This window comes from Prinia subflava, chromosome 2, assembly GCF_021018805.1.
Source record: "Prinia subflava isolate CZ2003 ecotype Zambia chromosome 2, Cam_Psub_1.2, whole genome shotgun sequence".
Taxonomy (NCBI): Eukaryota; Metazoa; Chordata; class Aves; order Passeriformes; family Cisticolidae; genus Prinia; species Prinia subflava.
The window spans coordinates 92,978,005-93,005,269 of NC_086248.1; the positions used below are offsets into that span (position 1 = coordinate 92,978,005).

The 27,265-nt window shown below is 40.6% G+C and overlaps 1 protein-coding gene across 1 annotated transcript in view; it reads right to left on the reverse strand.

Annotated features, from left to right (window-relative positions):
* The window catches only part of PTPN14 (protein tyrosine phosphatase non-receptor type 14), a 108,620-nt gene extending 82,334 nt beyond the window's left edge, over positions 1–26,286 (reverse strand). Inside the window, exon 1 of the mRNA XM_063391031.1 lies at positions 26,147–26,286. The gene's annotated coding sequence lies outside the window, so the exon portion shown is untranslated. The remainder of the gene's footprint in view (positions 1–26,146) is intronic.
* Between the last annotated feature and the right edge of the window lie 979 nt (positions 26,287–27,265).

A 27,265-nucleotide genomic window follows, 5' to 3' on the forward strand; every position in this document is an offset into this window, starting at 1 on the left:
TGCCTAAATATAACACAGGCATTCACATAGCATAAATAGGAGAATCCTTCTGAAGGGCTGTCTTCAAAACAACCTCCGTTTTTCAGCAGGGCTAGACTTCAAAGTCATATACTGGCATGTCACATTCCGGATATCCTCCTAAGAAAAATGAATTTGTTTTTATTATACCTGGCTATTTTTATAAAGTTTCTGGAAACAAGAAACATTAACTGTATTTAACTAATACTTGTACACCTTCATGTTTCTCTTTGGACACAAGCCAAGAAGATTTGAGGGAACACGATCCTATCCTTACGGTATTTCATAACATCAGTTTTCATTGGCAAGCATTGATTACATATCCCAAATGAAGCTGCTAGATTTTTTTCAGTCTTTTTCCTAAGCTTTGATATATAAACTTGTCAACGTAAAAAATAGCTGACCCTTAATATTATAGTTCATGCCAAAAATAATGTGAAGCTCTTAGAATCACAAAGAATTCATTCTAGAATTCAATTAGAAAATGAATGCTGCAAAATATCCAAGCATAAGCATTATGATTATATCAAAAAAGATTTGGCCAAAAGAGTGTAGTTTCGAAGAATCTGCTGCTCATGATGGACAAATTTCAAAATCTTTTGTTTCTATCTCTAAACACTCCAGTAAACCAAACATTTTAACTGGCATGTGGATGTGTGTACTGGCAGATATATGTCTTCTGACAGTGACAATGATAGCACCAAATCTACTACCATGTTTTCACAAGGGAAATTCAAAAAATAAATTAGTAGAGCCAAAAGACCAAGTTCATTTTGCTGGAACCTTCTTCAGGTCCCTGGGCTATATAAGACTCAAACAGCACCTCCTCACTATTATGACTTATGAAAGTACTCAGCCTGATACCAGGAAAAAAAAAAGACACTATTTATTTAGATAGTTTTAAGTTAGAGTGGGAATTTCATTACAGAGGGGGGAAAAAACGTCACTCTGGCATAAAGTGAAGAGAGAGTAGGGAGAAAAAGAAAAAAGATTGGCAAAGATAAACAAAGAACATGGAGAAAACGTTTTTTTCAGTGCAGATAGAAAAGGGGAAAAAAACTTTCCAGCTGTTGGCCAATTTATGTGAGTTTTAAAAGTGTTCTGAAAAAGTAAAACAGTGAGTGACATGAATTTCATATAACATATATAATTCAGAAGACCATTCTTCCCCTAAACTCCTTTGCCTATTCAGTCTGCACTTTTTTTCACTGCAAAGTTTTGTTGTTTGCTGTTGTTGTTGTTGTTGTTTCAGAGAGCCAGTAAAAAGCAACTCTAACTCATCTAACTTGTGTTCTAAACATAAACAAAAAGGCACAAAAATCTGGGTCTCATATTACTGATCAAAAAGAAATCTAGAAACCATCTCAATCCTAATTTATGTTTTAGCTCCTTCAGTAGAGAGGTCCAACATGACTACTCATCAGTCAGGCTCATCCTTTTGTGTGCATTATTACTCAAGACAACATATGAGAGCAGTTAAACCATTCCATGAAAGTAAGTTCACATTTGCATATTGCTATCATCTTGTACCTCACAGATGTGAGAATTAAACATTTTTCTCATCTGTACACAAATGTTACAGCAGTTTCAAAAAGTCAGAAACATGAATTATCCCATTCTGGAATCAAACCTGCCTGCAACCCTAGACATCAAACAGCCTCCCAGTTTCTCACCTTGCTTTTCCTCAGAACAGTCTTTGTGCATCTTAAGGGGTTCTAGAAACAAAATTAACTACTTTCATAGACAAGAAAAGTAATAATGTACTACAGAATTTTCTTCCACTACTACAACTATCTGTGGAATCTTAAGAAATTGCCAGTGAGGCAAGTTTATCTGTGATCTTGAGAAAAGAAGGGAGATGCTGAAGCAAGAACACCTAAACTGAGTAATGGTCCACACAGCTGAGGAGGTTTCAACACCTTCTTTCAGCTGGAGAAAGAAGACAGGAATTATATAAAAGCTCTCAAGTGGTATCCCGCATATAGTTAGCTTCCCTTCACAGAGTGGTACCTTGAATACCACACAATGAAAACAGAGGAAGAGTCTGGCTGTAGACATCAGTATAAAAGTGCTTTTATAAGTATTCTTTTCCTTCTACAGAACTAAGAGTGAAATACCCCCTATGATATTTTATTCTCCTGTAAATGAAGGATACAACATGCAGACTTCCTGTAGTGGAACACACTTTTCTTTTCCATGTGCAATTTAAACTGGCAAGCTTAAACAGAGAAAAACATTATATGTATCCATGGATATCTAATTTTAGAAAGACAAACAATTCTCGGCCTCCAGCACCAGGGGGGAAAAATGGTAAGAAAGAAATAGCTATTACAAGTCTTACAGAAAGGAGCTATGACAATACGTGACATGCACAGAGCATAGTAAGGGCTGGGTTGGGCAAGTGCCCATGGGGAAAACAAAGCTTTTGTGGGCTCTGCATCTCAAATGGACAGGCTTCAGTTAAAGATGGCTATCACATCTTACTGCCAGCTTGATAGACTAATTTTTCTGCAGTGGAAAAGCTTTGGGAAGTTTGATGCCTTTAGAGCCTTTGCGGCCATTGTCAAGCCCTGTGTCACATTAGCAAGCACAGAGCTGGCATCATGAAGGTTCCATAAAAGCAACTCTAATGTCTGCTTGTAATTTATAGACTTTGTTTTCCAAAGTCACTGTGGTTTTGGCTTACAAAATTTGGTCAGAACTCTTCAGAAACTCAACTGAGCATTTTTTCTTCCTATAATCTCAAGTAGATATAGATGGAGAGATAGACAGTTTTATTGCATGCAAGCACATATTTATCACATACTATAGTTTGTGCTACCACAAAATAGTAAAAGCCAGTATGCGAAATGGAAAGAAATATAAAGAAAAATATTTATGTTCATACAGAACCAGTGTGATTTAATGAAGAAGCAAAACAACAAAGGCAAGCACCTAAAAAGAGAAAATGGGTAAAACCCCTGGATGTTATTATGGGTTCTGGAGCAAAAGGCCGGACTCTCCTTAAAAATGGAGTGCTAGTGCTGGAAAATTCAGACTAAAACCAAGATATAGCAAAGTCCCTGTACCTTAGGTAGCTGCTAAAGGTAGCAGCAGTCTCCAAGGTAAAACTCACTAGTTTCCAGTACCAGAAAAATGTATTCCTCAGAATTACAAACTGTCTAATTAGCAACTGAGTTAGCTAGCTAGTTTCAATTATGAACAAGCACTGTAATGCAGATACACCTTCAGGTTGTGTTATACAATTTATAAAACTCTTTCATTCTTTAAACATACTGTTAACTGGGACCCATGAAAATAAATATTGCTATCTCACCTTCAGGACTGAAGCCTGCCTTGCATTTCTGGGGTTTTTTGTCCAGAATTACTGGACAGAAGTTAACCAGTCCTCAAGGCATCCTGAATCCTGTTTAAACTTTCCAGATCATCTGAGCTTAAAAATTACATTTGTTTTCTTTCCCCAGCTCTTGCTCATAGAAACTCCCTGCATGATTGTATCAATCAGAAATCAAATTCTCAATCTTAGGATGATCCTAAATGCTTGGTTTTTGGTTGTTAACAACAGCATTAACAGAGGGCAAAAGAAGGACAGACAAAGAAAAAATAATTGAATTATCATGATGTTAAAAGTATGACTGGACTTGTGACTTTCTAAAGATGAAAACAAAATTCATTGTTCAAACTGAGACACTGATAATGCTAAATCCTAAGAAATATATATCTGTGGCCTTAAATTCAATAAAATATTGTCCAGAAATTCATCTCCTGTTTAATCCAATTCGCAATTCAATTATCTTGTTTAAAAAAACCAAACATTAAAATACACATAACTAAAATTAACCTCATTGTTCATTAATACTAAATTTTACGTAGATGGTCTAAGGACAAAGTAACCACCCAAGGCCAACACAAAAACAAAAGGCCCGGAATAAAACCTGCATTTTTAAAGGGCAGTTTTGAAATTTACTCTTAAGTCTAGAAATAGACACTGAACAATTACAGTTACAAATTTAGCTTGCCAAATTACCATTGCATTGCATAAATCCAGCAAATTATGCTGGATCCCAAGCAGGGCACTAGCACCCCCACCTCAAAGTCCTACTAAGTCCTTTTAAAATTCAGACCAACTGATCTCCCTCCTTTACCTCCCTCTGCAGTCCTTTGTTAGTGCCTGACTCAATTTTCTGTTTCCTTATTTTTATCACACATGAGAACACTGAGATATTTAGACTACTTACAATGTTCAAAATGTTTTTGAATTAAAGTAGCCAAAATAATCCAAATAAAATTAATCAAGATAAAACAGTGATACACAACATATTTCCCTCTTTTAAAACCTTGGTTTTTACCCCAAATTTTATCTGCTAAAGGTTTACCAGCCAGACTTCCTCCCCCTGCTGCAGCCACTCAGGCACTGTGAAGAGGCTGATTCTCTCTCACAGCAGCCAGCCAGGAATTCCCTAATTTCCGACCCAAGCAGTGACCCATGCTGAGCCAGAGGTGCCCTGACAACCAGGTACTCCTTGCTTCCCACTCCCTGTGCTGAGCAAACCTCGACACAAACCCTTCTTTCCAAACAGGATGGCTTGAAAACAAACCAAACAAAGGTTCCTAAAAATCCCCATAACGGGGAGTTGAAACTTGTCCATGGGTGCACACACACAGAAGAAAAAAGTACCTAAACCAGCTCTAACATTGCATAGGAAGCCAGAACCCTGTTTGTGTGTTCAGGACCTGACAGAGTGGTTTGAAACACGATACAGTCCCTTTGATACAGCTCATGAGTTTGGAAGTGGAGGGGCCGTATCCTATTAAAAATAACAGGAAATTGGCCACAGCAATAAATCTAAAGCTTTGGCTGCTGCAATTTCTTATCTTCCATGAGCAGCTGGTGGTGTGCAAAAGAAACAAAACATGCAACTTTTCTTTCTTAGAAAAATGAAACAAACAATTAAAATATCACTCCAAAACTGTAGCTTCCACTTGGTGATAGCTTGCATCAGTCACTTGACAGCTTTGGGAGACCTAGATCCCCAAGATCTTTTCCTGTCACACCACGATACTGATGGTTTACTGCTGCCTCCAGGCAAAACCACATCACTGAGAAAGTGAAGATGGTGCACTAAGGTTGACTATCCCAAAGAACCTCATCAGATGCTTTGGCACTCCTGAGAGTACTTTTCTTATGCAATTTCTGCCTCTAAGTGATCTCTCTGTCTCCTCTGAGAGCATTTTTCTCTTTACCTACTGAAATAAATTAAGATCCAAGATGACAGCAGCTGCTTCTAATGGTTTACCAGCATTTAAAAGGGACTGCACCAGGCAGTGTTATCTGCAATTCCCACTAGAGGAGAAGGAGCTTCTGCTGGGCTGGAAAAAACAAAGGATGAGGGCACAGGGAAGAGGTAGCCAAGGCTCTTCCTCAAATGGAATAAAATACATACGTCAGAGGATTTCATTCAACTGGCAGGGACTACACCGAGCTTTTTGCCAGCATAACTGTGTCTGCTGTGGGTATGAGTTGTTTTCCCACTCATAAAAGGAAGAGCTTTGCCAACAAAACTTTAAAGACTAAGACCAACAACGTGGGTGTGGGGTTTGGTGTGTTCTCAGTACACATGAGTGAAGTTAACCATGGTCCAGTTTTCTGCCAATCTAATCCACACACTGTGTAGTGCCAGTATTTTCTTTGTTTCTGATTAGGTCCTGCAAGCATTTCTGGAGCAGACTTTTCAGACAGACAATTCTCCTCTGAAGCTTTTTCATTTTCTTAAATCCCAGTGTAAGATCCCAAAGGTGGGAAAAACTTAAGGGCCAAGTGGTTCAATACAAAGGGCAGATGTCTACTTTAAGAGCTACAAGAGTATATTTTGCCTACATTTAGACAACCACAACATGCTAGTTGTATGAGATACAATGGAAAGATGAAACCACTGCACCTACTAAAAAAACCCCCAATCATCAACAACAACAAGACAAAAACATTCTTCCAGCCCTAGAGATTTAAAAAACAGAAGATGAACCTCCTTGCACTAGGACTAATTATAGCAGAATAGTTACAACATGTTTGGAGATCACCTCACCTGTGAGTATGTGCCAAAACCAGGGCTCAGTTCTCTCCTGCTCCCCTGGAGGATGGTGGGAGGAAGTAAGTTCCAGTTTGGATACTGCAATTATCAAGGGTAGTTTCAAGAACTATCTCCCCTTGAAAAAAATTGTATATAAGAAAACAGATTGAAAAAACTTCCTCTCCCTTGCATACATTAATTCTGTAAAGCTGTTTCTTTGGCTGGAAAAGCTGTGCTAGAGCTGGGCCTGCTGTGTGCACCTTCTCATCTCAGTTATCCGGTTTTGAATTTCAACCAGCTCCTGATCCCAAGCATAAGAAAGGTTCCACACATTTTTCAGCAGCCTCCAATCACAAAAGATTGTGAGCCAAAAAGTTCCATTCTTTGATATTACTCCTCGATAGTCTCTAGCACCAAAAAACCTGTGGATAGAATCCATAGTGTGTGGTGATCCCACTGGCAAAAAAACTAACACTGGCAAAGAGTTAATAGGCCACCAAAATGACTTTCCACTGGCTTATTTGAAGGGAGAGTTAGGGGTATGGAATTTCTTCATGCTTGAGGGCTAACTCTAGCCAACACTAACCCAGCTGTCATACATTGTTTTATATCTGCTTTGATTTCTCTTTTTTTTTTCTGCAAAAAAACCCAAAATGCACATCAGACATGTAACAGACCACCAGATTTGTTTCATATATTATCAAAGCTAAACATTCAAGCATTTTATGGAGATTAAGAGATTAGAGTCCGAGGGGGTTTATTCCTCTCTGTGCAAGGCTCTCTCTTTCAATCAATTTAAAAAGTGAAGTTCAAGGTATGTTGTTAATTCCTGAGGGGAAATGATACATAACCCACATGCACAAAGAAGTTGGCTTGCAAGCAGTTGTTTTTACAGCACGGAATCTGTTTCAATCTATGTTTGTTTAACAAGATGCAAGTCTAACAATGGTAATTTACTAAAAGCTTGTGCACTAAGTATGTACAATACCAGAAACAATGGTCATAACTCCTTCCAAAGATACAAAAGCATCCACAAAACTATCAAAACATAAGCATTGCCCTGGATTAGTTGTTTCAAAACCCGACATTCCAAACAGCTTCATCATTTCAATAATCCATCTATAAACATTTAACTAATTTTGGACTCCTGTTTTGCATTCCAGCAATGAGTTACTGCCAGCCAATCCAACACAAAATTTCATTATTTGTATTTTCACTGATTTTTTTTTTTTTAAGCCATAGTATCATTACTGTTTGCTCAGACAACTTCTGGAACAGTAAATCATGGCTTAAGTATTGAACTAGGATCACCAATCATTCAAATAGCTATTTGCTATTAGCTCCTCAGTCTATATTTAAGCACTTGAATAACCAGCTGCTTGCACAAGTAATGGCCAGTGAGCACACAGCTGCAGGAGGCGAGGTGGCACTCTGCCTCTGCAGCCAGCCTGCTGGTCAGTGCTCAGGCCCAGCCTGCACCCTGCAGCGTTACAGCCATGGGCACATTTTGAAATGATTCATTATTCACCATGTTGTTTGAGGTTTACTAGACGATATTCTGCTCTCCCTGAGAACCCAAGAGAGTTAAATGAATCTTTGTGATGAACAACAACCTGTGCCTTTAGCTATAGCAACAGATGGTCAAAGCTTCTTCAGTCCCTACCCTGTGTGCTCCCAACACCTGTATTTTACAGAACGAATTTCTCCATGATTTGTACCTGCTGACCGTCTGCACCAGAAGACTTAATCTTTCTTTGTCATGGTGCACATGTGGACTGTAAAAAAAATTTGGTTCAACATTTGCATTTTGCTCCTGGACACAGTTTTATGTTAAGACAGCACAGAAACTTCTAAATGGGCATTTGAAAAGAATCAAGCAGAAAACAACCAGGTGTAGCAATTCCCCTCAAGCCTTAGAAAACAATTAACAACAATGTTTACAAAGGGCATTAAAAACATTAGAAATACTTGCTTGGCAATTAAAAAAAATGCACAAACCAGTTCCTGAGGACGACTGGGGAGTGGGTTGCAGTTATATTGTAGCAAGGTCTGTAAACTATGCGTGTTTACAGTGAAGTTCTTACTACCTTCAGAAATAAAGTGTTTCACGTTTCAGACACGTTTGGCCTTAGTTAACTGCGGCAATCAGTTAACCATCATTCAATCACACATACTTGGAGGGTGACTCACCAGATGTCAGGTGTTTTACTTGCATGTTCCCCAAGTAACAGCTAGCTGCTGATATTTTTTTCTCCCCTGCCTCCAAAGCACTGTGCACAAATGATAATAGCAGTGGGAAACTTGCATCAGAGGATTAACATCATTAGTTATCATGGCGAGGATTAATATCATTAGGAGAGATACGCAATGCCATAACCACTCTGAATCTTGTAACAAATGAGATAAGCTGCAAGTTGTCTCTGTAAAGAAAGTAATTAAGGGAATGGAATTTCCAAGATTCTCTGAAAACCGCTTTTTCTCATAGTGTTCTACTTCCCAATTCTTCAGCCACTACAATGCCGGCACCATTATTATTTTATTTCTTAAAGAAATAGAAATTCAATGCTGCTACCTATTTGGAGTAGACCTGGCATTTTAATTTAGCACATTTTGAAACAGTACCAAGCCATGCACCTCATTGTTTTTCCCTTACTGGCAGGTGTCAATGTATTCAGCACTCATAGATCATCTGGTTAGCAAGATGTGGCTGCCTTCAAGTTTTGGAATTCCTTTCAATGTTTCTTTAAAAGAGAATTGTTTTGATCCCCAAGTTGGTCTAGGTGGTATCCCAGAATTGCCCAACTCCTCCTTTCAAGATAGCTGCCACTATTGTTCCAGAGGACCAAGCTAACAGGCTTTTCAAAACAAGCCACCACTACTGCAGAAGGTCTATCTAAGGAAGTTCACAACATCTAAATTCTCTGATAAGCACTGACAGGAGAGTTTCTGTAAATCAAAACTGTTTCTCCAGTGTGTCAGGCTAGAGCTTTGAAGTCTCATGGAGCTGCTGGGCTGGTAGCACCTGGTGACAGATTTTCCCCATAACTCTCTGAGTGCTGATCCTAAAACTGCAACAGTCTTCAGTCAGGGTTGGCTTGGACTGGAGAGCCTGATCCTATGGCTAGCAAAAGGTCAGAGCTTGCATGAAAAAATCAACACACTGAAAACACTTGTCAGCAACACGAGGAGGCAAGAAGAGCAATTCCCATTAGAAAAGAAGATTGTGATTACTAAAGCAGCTTGTGCACTGCCTCATGTGCTCAGCAGACCTCTGAGAACCACAGAATCACTAAGGTTAGAAAAGACCTCCAAGATCATCAAATACAATCTTTGGCTGAACACTACCATGTCAGGTAAGAAAGTGCCATGTCAAGATGTTGTCACTTCCAGGGATGGTGACTCCACCACTTCCCTGGCCTGCCCATCTCAATGCTTACCCAACTTTTCAGTGAAGAAATTTTTCCTGATGTTCAACCTGAACCTCCCCTGATCCAGCCTGATGCCATTTCCACCGACTACATTGCATAGGCAGTAAGTAAATGCAATTCATCATGCAATCAAATAAATAAAACAGTTTTTTGATCCTTCAATAGGAAAACGTACATGTAGATGTACTTGTGGAGAGGTTCATTGATAACAAAGCACTGCAGACTAAAGCCAGGCTTTTTGTACCAAAAAATTTTCCAAGGGAATTATAAGGGTATCCTCAACCTCTTGCCAAACACCAATTTTTCTGCAAATTGTATAAAAAACACTGGCATTGAATGCACCAGAAGCATTATGTTCCTGCAACATCTGGGTAATTTAATACAAAAATGCTCCTTTTACAAAAAAAAAAAAGCTGCATTTTTAGCAGTTTAATACAGAGAGAAAAATAAATGCCACTACACATCTCAGTCTCTACAATTTAATCCTTTTTACTTGCACTGAATCTTCACCTATGATATACAGTTATCAGGAATCACATTTTGCAGCTACTAAACCAATTTAGAAAGGAAAAAGGGAAGCATGTATTTTCACCTTTCGGGAGGTGACACTTCAAGGAAAGACTTAATGAGTGTAACTTGAGTAATACCTTGCAGTGTACAGAACAAAATACTTTACAGAATTCAGAGGACAGGGAGAATAAAAAAACAGATATTATCATCATTACTATTAACCCTTTATTACAGATAAAACAACCAAGACATATAAGAAAATAAGCTGCAAACGTTTCTTAATAGGCGCAACCAGAGAAACCAACGTTCCTCAAAGCTTTGGAGAATTTCCTTGTTTAATCCAGCCTAGAAGTGAAATTATCCTTTTGGAAGTGCAGAAAAAGAGCTGTGCAGAGAAAGTGACTGTAGCACTGTGATTAAGGAAATCCTCTTCCTCCAGATGGGTTTCCCCACCACAACACTACAAATTCAACAAGCCACACTTGGTCCAAGTCTTTTAACAGTTATATACATTTTAGGAGGTCTTTTATCCAGCAAATATAACATTGCCCTTAAGCTACCAAGGAAAGAGTGTCACCAGTCCAGGAAATGCTCTAAAAATAAATCTCAGTGAATGAAAAATTAGAAGTAACCTACAACTATTTATTACAGTCCTACATTATCTGAATAAACAAATATATTATGTCACTTGGATAAATGTTTTTCAACAAAAAAAGCCAGACAAAGCACTAAAAAACATTCTCATGCTTGTAAACAACAAATATTAATTCCATTAAAAGGACGCAAAAAACACATCTATGCATAAGGTACTTTTATTTTTAATGGAAGAGTTTCCTTTGCCAGTACCCATTCATCTTCTTTGAAAGTGTTTTCCATTCAGCCCAATGCTAAAAATATAGTCTTCAAATATGGCTGATAAGGCATGTATTTCAAATACTGCACCTTTTTATTTTTGCTTGGGCTCTAAACCAATAGAACGTATCTCCTCAATGTAAATCTTTTCTTCAAATTGTTAAAATGGATTATGTGCAAAGTCTATTTAATGAAAACTTACTACTTTTTCCATCAACCTTAGCAATATGAAGAACAAGAAAAAGGTGCTAAAGCAGTGGTTCTTGAGGAAGAGTAGCTTTAGATACAAAGGTGACCTCTGGTGAGAAAGCAAAATCTACCAAAGGGGCAAAGAGACTGTGCCAAAGGAAGAGGTTTTTACATCTCTTCTACCCAGATATGTAAAATTCACATGCAAATAATTATTTTTAAAATGCTGAAATAGATTTTTGGAAGGTAACAATCCTTCAAAAAGACATTTCACAGCAAAACTCTCTGCTACAATAGGCTCCTCTTACACTGGCATTATCCCATTTCCTTACATGGTGCAAACTACTGGACCCTTAATGCACATTACCATTCAAAGAGCACTGAAGCAAAATATTGACCTCAGCTAATAATGTGCAACAACCAAATCACAAAACTGCAGGTGAACCTAGCACAAATCTTGAACAATGATGCACTTCAAAAGCCCAACCCTGGGGCTGATGAATGCACTCACACACCGAAATGCAGAAGCAATCTATTTTTCTGTATGCACGTGCAGTACAGACAGGGTCTTACACTCGTAGTGGTGTCTGGTTTCATAACATATGCCCTTCCTTATCAAATGTCATTTGTATTGCCATCCCTGCATCTGTCTCCACAGATGTCATCCCATGTAATAGAGCATATGGGCTTAAGCTGACATTGTTTGCAAACAGGAAGAGCTTTTGGCAAGAGGAATTGAACATAAAGTGTTCTGCAGGCTGCCTCTCTTAACCCATCTTTGGTTGGCTCCTCTGCTCAGCTGAAACTGGTCAGCTACTTTCTGAGAGGGCAGAGTGCCAACCTGACAGATGGGCAGTAGTAAAGTCATGCCAAAGAACCAGAATGTGCATCTAATTTGATAATTAGGGGCTGAATTTCCCCTTAGAAATATTGCAATGGCAGCACACACAAAGTTTTCAAGCTTAAGGGTAAAAGAATATGCTTCAGCCTATGCAGTTGAGGGTTAATTCTGAAAATGACAAAAATAAACCAAAAACCAACAACAGAAGTGAGCCATGGAGGAGGGAGGACACCAGCCATGGGCTCCTATCATTCACGATTAGTATTCTTCAAGGAGAGAAGAATGAGAGAAGGGGAGGAAAGACACAGCAAGATTAAGCCCTTATCCTGAAATAGCTCTCCACAAGGGGCACCTGCAAATCTTGGCCAGAACGTTTCTGTGGCCTTGCTGAAAATAATTTATGCTGAATAGAGATAAAAGCAAGGAACTGATGGCCACTTTACAAAGCACTAAACACAGCTTTCCTGTCCACAAGGAATAGCCAAGCCAATAGCTAGTAAAAGGCAAAGGACAAAGAGTGTTTATGGCTCGGTGGAAATCAAACGTAATAATGTACACACATACTTGGAACTGTTGACAATTATTGTCTTGGTCTTGATATACAGAGATACAGAGCTGTGGCATTCAAATAAAAAAGTTAACGGTAAAAGAGAGAGAGACACCTAGGGACCCAATTGAAATTCTCTTTTCATACATTTTACAAGTTTTCATGCAGTAAGGCAGTGGTCCTGTGACCATCTTAGGGTCCTGTCAAAGCATGCTCTTCTCAGTCATTTTTCTCTTCATCTTGTGTGTTCCCTCCCCTTTCTTAAGCCACTTTATTTAGCAGAATGAATGCCAACAGCCATGCATGGGTTTGGAAAAAACATTATTCTAATTCTTCTTTTTCCAGTTCTAAAGTGGCTCCTCCAATTTACAGCTTCTGAAACAAAAATATTAAGAGCAATTACTACAATGACTTCAGTTAAGTGGGATTTACAGGCTTATATTTTAGATAAACAAAGAAAATTTTTAATCCTGTCTTTTTATCATAAGCCCTGTGTTGAAAAATACTGCAAGAAGCTAAGAGATTACTTACTCTCACTTTGCTTGCTTTGGAAACACGATGTATCAAGAGGGCTTTCATGTTGTCAGTGGATGGAAATTAGCTCTCCAGCACAAGTAGTGTTCTGAGTCACATCTTTGGAACAGAGCAGAAGGCTCGGTCACAGATTTAAAATAATTTAAAAATGATAGTTGGAAAGTGTCTAAAATCACATGTGCTGCTTTACAGACCTCCACTGAGACACTTCCTTCTGAAGAAATTGGTCAATGAAATGTCCTTTGTTGTACTGTCAAGTTCTGGCAAGCTGCTTCCCAGTATAGCGGGAGACTTAATTGGGCTTTTGTTTAATTGCCACCAAGACAATGACGCTCAAATGAAGAGCACAACATCAGCAAATGAGTGAAAGCAATCAATTAGGATGAGCCTGAAACTATCTTTCAAGAGAGAGGAAAGGGCTACTCATTACTGCAGCCATAGGCTAGAAATTCAAAATATAAACATGTCATTTACTAAAATAATACACAGCTTTTAGAAGCAAGTAAATTAAATGACAGATAGTTACTATAAAGAAGCATCCTTCTGAAGCAAGATCAAGAGTTTATACCACAGCACAGCTAAACTTAGGAAAAAAGAGATTGAGTTAGGGGATTAACATGAATGCTGGTATCAAACTGGGCAAAACTCTCCCAAATGCACTACAGGTGCATATTTAGCAACAGCCTAAATGATACAATAAATGAATCAGTGAACACAGAAAGAAACGGTCATGGAACATTTTAGGTGTCGATCAGCTTGTAATGAATCAAGAAAATACTTGGCATCCTGAAAAATAAAATATGACATAAAATCTAAATACTATCCTGGTAACTCCTAAAATCAGTAATACAACTGAAAATAAAAGAACACAAAAGGATCTAGTGTGTATTCTACAGCAGTAACACAAGACTTGATATGAAATCCACAAAGAAACATCAAGTGGCAAGACGGCAGCTGTATTTGCAAAGCCAAAAAAAGGTTAATAAAAAGGGTAAAATCTAAAGACAAGCCTAAAGTCCTCCACATCCAGTCTTCACTCACACTTAGAAGTGCAATCTCCAACACTATAGGCAAACATACACCCTAGTAAACAAATGACATCTATTAGTGGGAAATGAGACTTAAATATAAGGGACACACAGAAGGTCGAGCAGGGTACACAGCAATGGCAAAATGTTTGCCCATGATCTAACTAAGGTCAGACTGACCTGAAGGAGTTCTACCTCACTGTTCTGAAAATTCAGCTCCACTTTTTGCTTTAAAACCTCAGGTCTAGGTTTACCTTTTGGTTTGATAAGTAAATGAGCACATGTAAAATCCCGAAAGTCCATTATTTTCAGTGGCCACAGTTTTCATGCTTAATGGTAAGAGAATGTACTAAAGATTATGTATTGCCAGACTCATGCATTCAATTTCTACCGTAGATGAGCCAAACATGACACTGTGCATCTCAGTTATTTATTTTCTCAGCCGGAGTTCACAATTGCAGGGTCACCTGTTAAACAACAGCACTTTCCCCACTAGACCAAGACTAAGCAGCAGTACAACTGAACAGGTTGTTGAGATTTTTCTACCATTTCTGTAAGCATACCAATTGCAGACAGAAGTTGTATTATGCTTCTTTGGCCTGCATGTTATTACAATAGCATCTGCCATTAAATTAAAAAAAAAAGAAAAACCCTGGTTAAATATCAGAGTTGAAAAGATACTTCAGACAAAGTAAGGAAAGTGGACAGAGAAAAAAAATTAAAAAACACAACAAGAAAAAAACCCACCAACACATAATTTAAGTGAAATCTTTATTACAGAAACATGATACTGCTACCTCCTGAAAGAGATTGTAAAAATAATGGAAAAAACCCTGGTGAGACAGGAAGCTTAAATACAGCTAATCTAATGATAACTTTCATAATACAGGAAGCAAGCACGCTACCAAAGAGATGACAAAACCAGAGATTATTTTAGGTGTTTACTTATTCCCAGACAAAGCTAAAAAGTGTGCGAAAGGAGCTTGGGGTAATAAGAACACTGGCCTTATTGCTACAGCCTCTTGTTTTAAAATAAAATCAAAGCACCCAACTTGACAGGCAATAACCTCCAACAGGATTTACTTTGATACAAGCTGCCAGGAGTTACTGATCCCTTTCACACACTCACCTTTGGAAGTGCAATTTCCTGTTGCAAACTGAGGCCCTGATCCCGCAAACCTCTGCTCACACGAACAGCCTGGCTTGGTAGGCAGGGCTGTGCCGGTGGCAGCGGGGCCGGCAAGCACACGCCGGAGCCTTGGGCATGCAGTGCTCACCAACTGGACTTCCTGCCTGCAGCTGACAGAGCCAAGGTAAACAATTACGATACCACACTGACAGATGTGTCAGAGGTATGAGGTATTAACTAGATTTACTACAGCCTTGAATAACTGAGTTGTAGTTTTCCGCTCTCCTGGCACGTAACGTAACGATGAGAGGTGTCTTGCAATGCCAGGCTGTACCCAGCTGCAACTTAACCTTCTGTATTTTAGAACCCATGTGAACTGCATTGCCTCCTCTTGCACAGGACTGAGCCCCTTTTGTCTAATTACGCTGCTCCTCCTCTGAAAGAGGGCTTAATTTAACCTAACCAAGACTCAGTTACCTCTGCCTTGTAATCTACTGAGACTGACAATTGAAGAAGTGTTTGGACAACATTCTCAGACACATGGTGTAATTCTGGGGCTCATCCTGTGCAGGGTCAGGAGTTGCATGCCATGATCCTTGTGTGTCCCTTCCAACTCAGGATATTCTATGACTCTGGTCAAAGGACATAAGACACAGTTACCATCATCACAATCCTGGTGGGACAAGGATAGTGTAATCAGTGCTCAGTCTCAGCAGACACAGCAATCAGGCATTCTTTTGTTTTTAATTTCCTCTGACCTTGCATATCGTCCTTGTAGAGTTCTCACTGTTCATGAGCTAAGGCATCTATGTTTGAACAAACTTAGTACACAAACTGCTTCCACACACTCGATAATGTCTTCGGCTCAACATTCCACCAGATCTTCAGAACCACCATTCGTTGCCATATTCCTTAAGTCAAGAGGATATGAAAGTATAGAAATCACTGAACATATGAAAGATTTGACACATAGTCTTTAAGGCATATACAGAAAAATGCTACAATGAAACACCATAATTGATTCCAGTATATCAAAGTGTCCTAAAACCAAAGTGAACTTCTCATTGTCTGACATTTCTAACTTCTGAGAGATATAAACTGCAGAGGTAAAGCTCATGGCCATGTCTGGACACCACTTACCAGTGCACAATGCCACAGCGGCTGTGGTGATAGGCAGCTTGCAGAACAATCGTTCACTGCCCATAATAAAGAACATCACATCTGGAAGACTATGGATTAATGGTCTTCATCTGTTGACAGAACTACTTTTAAAAGCCATACCTTTCTTATTTTATAAACTTCATTTACTTTTCCTGTATATCTCTACCTTTATGGGGATGAGATATGTTTTAAAACAAAACAAAACAAAACTACAAAAACCCCACAAACATTTCGAGCTCTCTTCAATCTCCTTTCCTAGTGGCTAGAGGAACCGCATAAAGACTTAATGAAACACCCATCACTGACAACATCATCCAGAAGAGATTCTGCACTGTTGGGTGCAGAGCCCCTTCCTGTGCATTTAGCACTTGATACCCAGCCCTATCTGTTTGTTGTCCTGATTAAATTCTTTTAGGTCTGACTGCCGTACACAGAAATCACCACACATACCAGTAAAATAGCTTCACTGAGATAACAGTGAAGGAAATCTACATTTAAGTCATCACCCAAACAGCTCCTATCCACGCTGGCTCCCCTAGAAGGCATTTAGGACCTTGCTTGGAGCACTTGGTCAAATGGATTCTGATGGAATATGGTGTACAAAGCACTCAGCCTGGCCAACACGAAGCATTCCCGGGCATCACATCTCAAGACAGCCACAGGCGAGGCAGGAACACACACGAGTGGATGAATGCATGACCTGTCAAATGCCCCAGGATAAAGCATATGAAGCATCTATCAAGTACAGGTATGAAGGCATGAAATACTGCAAAGGAGGTCACTGTTCACAAGGCCCCAAAACACTGTACTGCCAAAAGTACTCACTTAAAGATTTCTGGGTTGGTTTCATACTACCATTTTACCAGATCCTTTGCTAAAAAAATGGGTTCAAATACTTAAGCAAAAAAAAAGAAACCCACAAAACAAAAAAAAGACTTTTATTTTTTTTTCCATGTTCAGTAACCCCGTTCATCTTTATCTGTAAGAGAATGGTGAAAAATAACAGTTACTGGAGATAATATCACAGTTTTTGAAATTAAAAAATACTTTATTATTTCAAACCACTATGAAGAAAGTGACCTCTTTGATTACAAAGCCAGAACCTTGTCCATTGTTCTGACAAAGACTTTGACTCTTCAGTGAATATTTCAGTGGACTGCTGAGTCTTATTTAAGCACAGTTCCCACAACAGAGCTATTCCTAAGAAATTGATACCATAAATCATAGAGCTTATTATTGGGAAGTTTTCCTAATAAACAATCTAGATTCTGCCTTGAACTTATAAAATTATTTTATTAATTGTATTACCAAAGGGTCTTTTTCAACATGGAAGTTTTAAAAGTTATTTTCAGCCACCTATCTTAACCTTTGCAAAAGGCACTAAACAAAACAAACATGTTCTGCTTTCAAAACCAGTGCCACAGGGCACTCAGGTTGTGGCAAAAAGCCTTCTTAAAATAAACATGCACAAACCTGTTTTCTTCATCACAAGAAAATATTGGAATAATGGGGGATATCCTTCGCTGTCATTTTCCTATCCTCTGCTGCTCTCTTTGATTGAAACATACAACATGAAGAGACTGACAAATGCATTTGCTCTGATTCCATCCCAAGTAAAAAAATAAATTACTTTATAAATCCACACCATTAAAGAGAGCAGAGAAGGCAAAATTACGTGGCATTTAACAGTGGACAATGTTACCTGAAGTTAGCTGAATGCCCCTCTTATTGAACAGATTTACACACCAAGGACTTTAATTATCACCAGCTCATAGTCCAACCAGTCATGATCATTGCAATGTATTTGCTGAATGTATGGGGGGCAGGAAATGCAGAATTTCACAGCACAGAACTTGATACTTGCAAAGGACACTGACCACACAAAGCTAACATGGAAGTTAAGCCACATGCTAACAAACTTCTACTGTAACACAAGCTGAAAATACAAAAGTAGGTAAGAAACCTTATATAACATCAACCAAAGTTGACATTATTGACTAATAGACAAAATGACTAATTGTCTCCAATGTGCACCCACCCCTTGTCAGATGTTTTGACAGATTAATTAGTGCATGGGTGGCAGTCTTCATACTTAAGACAGGTTCAAGGAAAAACTGCAAGACAACACCAGTCTCTCCAGATAAACCCATTTGTACATCAAAAGAGACAACTGGGCCATTGTTAGACAAGGTTTTGAAAGCTCAGCCTATCCACAGTAATAATTTACCCTTTCAGCAGTGAAAAGTTATATGCAAATGTACACTACAAGAACTCAGAGATCAATAGCTTTAGGTTACTACATCAGCAGCAAGAGCAAAGCTAACACACAGCTAGCAGAGAAGACCTCATACCCAAATCTATGCATTCTCCTTACAGCTTCTTTTCATTCCAACTCCAGAGAAATGCTCACCTCTTCACAAAGTCAAGTAGGTCCTGAGGTGGTATCAGTAATTTTCTTCCAAAACAACTGTCTCAACTACTGAACCATAAATCTGCATTTCTGAATTTTCATATTCAAATGCACATGGAAATTTCCCAACCAAACGCAAAAACCAGAAGGACTTTCAAGAGGTGAACCAGATTCAGAGGGCAGGCTATGACCAAAGAAACCAAAATCCTTATAATACATGCCAATACTCTCCAACACACCATTTGCCTATTGCACCAAACCATTTCTTCTCCTCTTCCTTAGACAGTAATTCAAGACATGTATTTTGTCTTTTCCTATTGTAAATTTCCCAGTACATTCTACAATACAGAAAGGAATGCAAAAACATTACTTATTAATTGAGATGCATCTCTCCATATAGAATAGTGTACTTAAACATTTCTTTGTAGATAATGTTAAGCAGCAGGCTTAAATCAAACCACACAGCAAAAGCCTTAAAATATGTAAAAATTAAAAATAGCATTCATCTTTAAATGGCGGCTTTTATATCCCCCTTGTCAGAAAGAAAGATAATGAAAAAATGGAAGTGAAATTGCTAGCAACCAACAGACATCATTTGGATGCTAAATGTTATCCCACCTCAATAATGCTCTCCTGCAATATTTCAGCTCTGTTTTACAGACAAGATTTCCAGCTACCCACAGATGCATTTGGGGCACCAAGCTAAGAAGGGGAACATGGATACGTGGAAGAGAACTTGCAAGAAAACCCTGTCATTGTCATTCTCTGCTCTCAAAAAGAACCACAACAAAGTAGGGAGCAGCAGCACATCAATACTGTGATTTAGCTTCCTCTGCTGTCACCGATTCCCACAGCACAGTCTTGGCAGAGGTGGAAGGAATCACAGGAACTTCACTCAAATATGTCTAAATGAGTTGTTTTATTCACAAGCAGAAACTTGCCCTGTCCACCCTCCACTCTGAAACTGCCAGAGCTCTGAGGCTCTATCAGTATTTCTGTCTACCAGCAGCAGACTGCACCAGCCATCCCCTTCAATTAGCAGCTGATTTCTTTATCTGGTAAGCTAACCAAAGCATCTTCCTAAACAGGCTGGATCTTCACAGCACTATAAAGAATGTAAATAGACATCAATTACACTCAGCAGCTCTTAAAAGTATGCCAAACTGTGAAAAACAAGAAAAATAAAAATAAAATTATTGTCATTTCAGATGCCTGTTTTCTAGGACCTTTGAAATAAATTTCCACCCCCAAAGCTCATCAGGGTTTTTCTTCCTCAGGCAGGTCTGTTCACATCGGGCATTTTGCAAAGCTCTTAAGGGAGAAGTCAGATTTCCTCTGAAATGCCTCTTTTCTGTGTTTGAGGTGGGACTTTCAAGGCCTGCTCCTTCTGAAGGCATCAGAAGTTTGACTCCACCTCAGCACAGGGCAAATTAAGCCACTAAATATATTTCCTTCCCCTCTCCTCTCCCTCTGTCCTGGTAAACAACAGGCACAATGTGTTGTGTAGAAATTCCTTTACACAGTGTCTCCATTTCAAAGCACCTGAGATAAGCACTGCATATCACATACTCAGAAAATGCAGGGTTTCCACCACCAACAGGATACATTTTGCACTGAAAGGACAAACGAAAAGTCCCGTGTGAAGAGGTCAAAATCAAAATGGCACCAGAGACACACATCAAAAATAGGATCTGGCTTCTATCTGTTGAATCTCTGATTGGCAAAGTCCCCTGATTTTGCCCAGACTTGTCCAAAAACCTGGCTTAATTCTCATCAACAATAAAAACCTAAAGGCATTTTATCTATAAGGTAGTGAATGCCTCCTCTCAAAAGAGGGAGTTCCATGATAAGAGCTAATCTCAAAAACCTTAGGAATGCAAACTATTTTGTCAGTTGTAAAAACAAGAAAGAATTTCACAAACACAAGTTAAAACAACTACTGGTAACCTCTCCTGCACTGCCAACTTCTCCTGGGCTAAAGCCCTATCTACCCTTTGTCCTTTAGAGAGATATGCTTCGAATCCAGCCCAATGGCCAAGGATGTCCCAGGAGAGGACATCACTTCTATGGACCTTTACAAATGAGAGCCTTCACATAAACTTTATTTTCTGAGTTCAAAAAGCACTGCAAGGCTCCTTTCACAACAGCTTCAGCCTTTTCAACAGGGAAGGCAAAGTCAGACCACATTTTGTTTTGCAGATAGCTGCAAGGCAGGCAGCCTGTAAGACAGCTCCTTCTGGCTGGTTAGAGCACCTAAAAGTTGCACAAGTCCTGGCTTTTTATTCTTCAAGCTATAGCATAGTTTTCTGAAACTTCTACAGACAACTCTTAACTATGTTATACACTACATACACTAATCTGTTAACATGGGGTGTTGATTTTTAGATCAATCACAATGCCTGCTACTGAATCAATCTTTCCCCCAGCAGATAAATATGCAAGAATTCCATTGTGTTGGTATACTACTGCTCTGGTACAATATTTTCTTTGAAACACCCACTAAGCTGCAAGAGATGTATTTATCTCCATAAACCAGTCTTTGTGCTTCTCACAGCCACAGAACTATCATTCTGTTACAAAAATCAAAACTATTTATATTAACCAGCCAAATTAAAAAATGCCCTTTGTATACTAAACATACTAAAAATCATAACTAGTAACTAATCATAACTGTTATTGACTAATAACAGATATCAGTGCAATCTGCCTTTTAAATCAAGCCTAACCATCACTTCTATCCTTCTCTATACCCGCCCAGGCCACAGCAGAGCACATCTCAGTAAGTTAAAACATCAGACTTGAATGTGTTAAAGACTTAAAGTCCAAGACATGCTTTCCATGGATCCTGAATATATATAAAAAATTAATCTTTCAATTCCCTCTGGATGACTATGTAATTAAAATCAGCATAATTCACAATACAACAGAGAAACTAAATTATTATAGTGTGTCTAATTATCAGCCCAATATCCTGCTTCTAAGAGCAGCTTACTCTGTAAAAAAACGTACAAAATATCAAAACAGGCACATATAACATCACCTTTTCTAAGAGAAATTTCTCAATCCCTGTCAGATTGGTCTGATTTAGGCCCTGGAGCAGTACAGTTAACATCTCTTCATTGTAGCTCTAACTGTTCTTCCTGTCCCTAGAACAGTTCACTTATCTAGTTCATCCTAGCAGGCTGTTGGTTTATGTGATGTCCTTTGGTGGTATACACCAGAAATGGTGATTTAGGAGCATTATATACTTTGGCTTTCAAACTGCTCCTAATAACAAGTTGTTGCAGCAAAGGGTAATGATCAGGCACTATTCTGCACATGTACATCCTACCTCCCCTAACTGACCCCCTTGAAACAGTGCTACATGAATATTTTCTGTTCAACTTCATAGGAATATTTTTCAATCTCTCTCCTTTAATAGGAGACCACAAACTGATTATTTGAGGTGAATTCGAGCACCAGTTTAATAACATCCTTTGTCATTAACACAGTATTGCAAAACAACTGTGGCATTTTTCTTCTGCCCAACACTAAGCATTAAGAAGGTGCACGAGTTCAAATAAAATATTGTTGAAATCTTCCTCTCCACCTTAATAAATATAGATAATTCACAATCCAGTAACATGAACAAGAATTTGATTATTCCATCTAACATGCATATTCTTGAATTTATCAACATCATCTGCTATGCTTCCCTTTCACCCAGCTTTCTTGGATTCCCTTTACAATTTCTCAGTCTTCTTCAATCTTGCCTAATCCAAATACTTTTGCATCATTAGCAAGTTTTGGCACACCATCATTCATCTAGTTTATTAGATCACCAACATGCATGTTCACCACCCTCTTTTCAGAGGTGTTTATACATCCCATAATGTAATTTTAGGTTTACATTGTTACTGACAAAATAAAAAAGTATTCTTAGTCATAAGGACAGGTAGACTGATTGAGAATTAGAAAGGAGAGTTGCAGTTTCCAGAAGGCGTGCTTGGTGTTGAGCAAAGCTCAATACCTAAACCCTTTTACAAGGGCAGAAAATAAGACTGCCACAATGGCTACAGGTCATCAGAGGGGTCAGCATCCTCTTCTTCCCAAGCCAGCATGAATCCATTATGTCATACACCCAACATCCTCCAGAAAAGTCCTTTGGTCAGAAAACCTTCTTAATGTTAGCTAAATGTACAGTCACTTAGGTATTCACGTAAAGCTGACAATAACATGTTCAACTGCTTATTAGGAACAGCCATGATCAGGTAGGAAATACATTTTAGAACAAATATACACTTCTTTTTACATCCTTAGTGCTGCACCATAACCTTGTGTCCTTAATTCCTTTCACATTTATGATTTCTCCTCATTCCCTCTGACAGTCCAAAGGAAAAGGGAAGAGTCATGGACTGCAGTTCCTGCTCCTGGGGCTATCTCCACATTGTGAGGAGCCCTACTCCTTCAGAGGGTGTGACAGAGGGGTCTCCTCACCGATCCCCTCTTCAGCTCCACGTGCACAGCAAGCCAAAAGGCTTTAGGGAGACCAAGGGCACCCCACGGGACAGGCTACCCCTGTTCTGGACATGACTGAATCCAGCACCACCAGAGGAAGCTGCACCTGCCTACTCTTCTAGGGTCCCCTGCAACAGGCACAGGAGGATAAGGGTTAGACAATGGAACCAAAATCATATTTTTACCACAAACATGGACTTCAGCTCAGGCCTACCTCCATCCCTTGAGGAACTACTCTTTAATTCTTGCTTTTTAATACATATTTTTAACAATTTCATAGGTAGAGGAAGCAGCTTTCATGAAGCTTCTGAATAGAAAACCAGTAGATTTTAAAAAAAGGAACCTGACTTTTTCACATAGAACTTCAGAGAATCTTGTGCGCAATCTTGTACCATTTTGCTCCTCACAGGAGGAAAATCTACGTAGTACTGCTTTATTTTCAAAGATCAGAATCTGTTTCAATGGAACTCCGCAAAGCATAATAGGTGAAGGTATGCCGTACTTCACAGTGGACTTAGACAAAAAATACTTTTATGGCATTTGCTCAGCATAAAAATTAGGCCTTTACTGAAATCTTCTTACAACTGAGCTGGATACACACGCACAAATATACTGCATACTAAGTATTACAGCCTGGCTCCTGCAAGGACTTGTTTATTAGTATGTTTATTAGTACACTTATAAAAGAAATCCCATGATTTCAAAGGCACTATTCATGAGTGTGAATTGAAGCATATGGGTGGATCTTTGCAGGACTAGGACCTTTATGCTGCTGAGAGACACTACATGCTGAAAAGTTTATACCTGTTGTATACTACCAGCAGTTTATACATTCCCCCCCCAGCTGACAAACCCTTGCAACAAAGGATTCGCTTTCAGCTGAAGAGATGGAATTCAAGTACAATTTTCATACTGCATATACCTATGCTAAATGTAAATCTGTATTAAAATGAGCTACTTAAGTAACAATTAATCAAACACAGCCTCACAGCATATGAAGAGAAACAGAATGAAGAGCAGCAGATTGGCTCAACAGTACCAAATAAACAGAAAAAGGAAGCCATAGAGTTACCAGAACTGCACACACAACTCCATTTCTGTGTATATATGTAAAATACTTTCTCCATGATTGGAGGAGACACTGTTGGCCAAAGCAGTTTGCTAAGTGCCTAAGAGTAGATGCATTTCATAGAAAGCCATTCCATACCTAAGTTACAATAACTGACTCATGGGCTTCTGCTGGACGAGAATGACCAGGAGAAAAGTCAGTCATTAGTACTGACACTGGTTGCTAATTAACTCTCATGAACAACGCTGCACCAAAGCTACTTCTGCTACTATTACAGAAACATTTAAAAGGCACGTGTAAAACTCTAAATATAATGTACATACAAAAGCTCCTATTGCTCAGTACAGAGATCAGCCCAGCAGCCCTCGCTCTGGCCTTGGTCTGCACCACTGGATTCCTTGAGGATGCATCAAGACAGACATGCTTTACAGCTTGTCACACACAAATGCACAGGCAGAACTGATGGCCCACAAGCTCTGCCACACAGTTAAGGGACTACCTTTCAGCTGATGGATTGTGCTTCAGTCCATAAGTTTGCAAAGCTCACAAGTTTTGTATCACGACCCGTGAGATATACACAAGTGCCCTCTGTCTGTAGGCAACTCTGGCACAACCTTCTAAAGATACCAGAAAGAGTTCAAGTACTGCCAATAACAAAACAGGTCCTAAAGCTTATTGGCATTACTGTAATATCAACACACGCTCTATTTTATACCACGTAACAAGTACTAGATGTCAGCAACAAAACCCCCAGAGGCCAAGAGCAAAAGCTGTTTAATCTGTATTTTGTCACTCATATTTGATGGGACATTCTCAGCTGGATAACAAGAACACAGTCCCTGCCGGGACTGCCTCCCTTCACATCTCTCCTCAAAAAGAGCTATCTCCACTCATAATATGGAAGTTGGCAAGTGGTGACTCGTGATTTTGGGGGAGGAGACATTTTATATGAATATTTTTCCAAACTCTGAAGAATGTAACAGTGGTTTTGAAATAACCAAACCCTGTAGCAACTATCTGCATAGAGTTTAAAGAAAAAAGAACTGGTTTCTGGTAAAAGCATTTCTGCTATGATTTCAGGCTACATGCCAAAAATCCCAGAAAACTTCTTGGGCAACAACATATTGAATCTGAGCCTTTTACAGGTCACTGTTCCCACCTTGTTAAAGTTACAAACCATCAAGGAGTTGCTCTGATGGAAACATGAGCATTTTACACAAATCAGAGATATAAAACATACTCGATAGGAGAGCTCCAGCACACATCATATGCACATACCACACATACATTATGTAACGCTTGTCCCAAATACACCCCAATAAAGTGAGCTGGTTTGAGATCTTAACAATTCATCGACTTTGCCACATCAGAAACGAGAGCAGATGTCACTTTTCCCTGCCTCGCCGCGATCTTTCTGCAGCACTCGGCAGAGTTACAGAGACTTGCCGAAGACGGCCAGTTTAGGCTTGACTGTAACTAACAAAGAGCAAGGTAAAGCCCCGGGCGCGGAGGAAGGCAAACACGGGCATGCCGCGATGTAAATAGGGGCAGCCCAGCACGGAGCCCTGCCCGTTCCTCGCTATTTACAAATACCTCTTTGACTAGACAAATGCCGTGATATCTGGCTGTCTAAGATTAAATCCACGGGCTGGACGGACCGTCCAAGGCTGGCATTTGTAACCCAAGCAGGGCTGTTTTGGTGCTCCGCAGACAGAGCTGCACACCCGGCGAGCCGCGCTAGCCCGCTGCCGCGCACAGCGACCCCGCCAAACGCTGCCGACCGCACACCCCGAGTGCGCGGCGCTGCTCGGGCTGCTCCCGAGGCTGCGCGGGGACGCTCCCGAGCCCGAGCTCCAGTTCCTTACCTGCTGGGCGGCGCGGGCTCCGGCTTTGTGCGCGCCCGCGGGAGCGGCGGCCCCGGCCCGCGGGCAGCGGCTGCCGCCGGCACCGGGCGCTGCGGACGGAGAGCGGCTCCCGCCGCCCGGCCCGGCCACCGCGGGCAGCTCCGGCGGGGCGGCCGGGAGGGCGCTGCGGCCGCCGGTGGCGGCGCGGAGGGCCGGGAGCCCTGAGCTCCTGCTGCCGGCCGCGGGGTGCGGGAAGGAGGGAGGCAGGCGGGAGGGAGGGGACTGGTGTCCCGCGGGGGCGAGCGGGGCCGGCGGCGGGCGAGCAGGAGGCGGCGGGGCCGGGGCCGGGCCGGGGCCGGGGCGGCGCGGGGAGTCACGGCCCAGGAATGCCAGGAATGTGGGGCGGCCGCTGCTGCCGCGGGGCCCGGAGACGTCGGGGACGCGACTTGGGATTTCTTTTCTCTTTCTCCTTCTTTCTTTCTTTTTTTCTTTCTTTCTTTCTTTTTCTCTTTTTAACTCTTGCCCCCTCCCCAAGGAAGGAGGAGGAGGGTTGAAACCCACCCCGCGGAGGAGGGAAAAGGAGGGAGGAAGAGGAGGGCGCAGGCTCCTGCCAATCCGGGCGGGTGCCGGCGGCGGCTCTCCCGAGGAGGGCAGAGCTGCCAGGTGCGGGTGCCAGCCCCTTCCCTGCCCCTTCCCTGCCCCTTCCCGGCTCCTTCCCGGCTCTCCCGCCGCGCACGTGTCGGCCCGGCCCGCCCGGGATCGCCAGGGGAGCATCCCCAGACAGACTTTGGGCAGGGGCAGACGGGGAGCTGAGACAGGCTCTGCAAGCGCGGGCCTGGAAGCGCCTGGGATCCTCCTTCCAGCCCCCCGTACGAAGGCACAGTGCCGCCTTGCTTCTCTAACCACTTTCCTGCACTTTCTGAACTCCCTGTCCATCTCCTGCAGCCTTGCCCGACAGCATCCTTTCTCTCCATTCCTCCCTGTGTTTGCTTCTGCTCTTCCCAACGCAGCTCATTCAGTCTCCTACTTACTGTGTGACCCTCACTTCCAGAAGTGTGGTTATCCCTGCTCTTCCAGCTGCACAGAGGGCAAAATACCCGTGAGGGAAAAATGCTCATGATGCCACCGTCATGCTTCTGT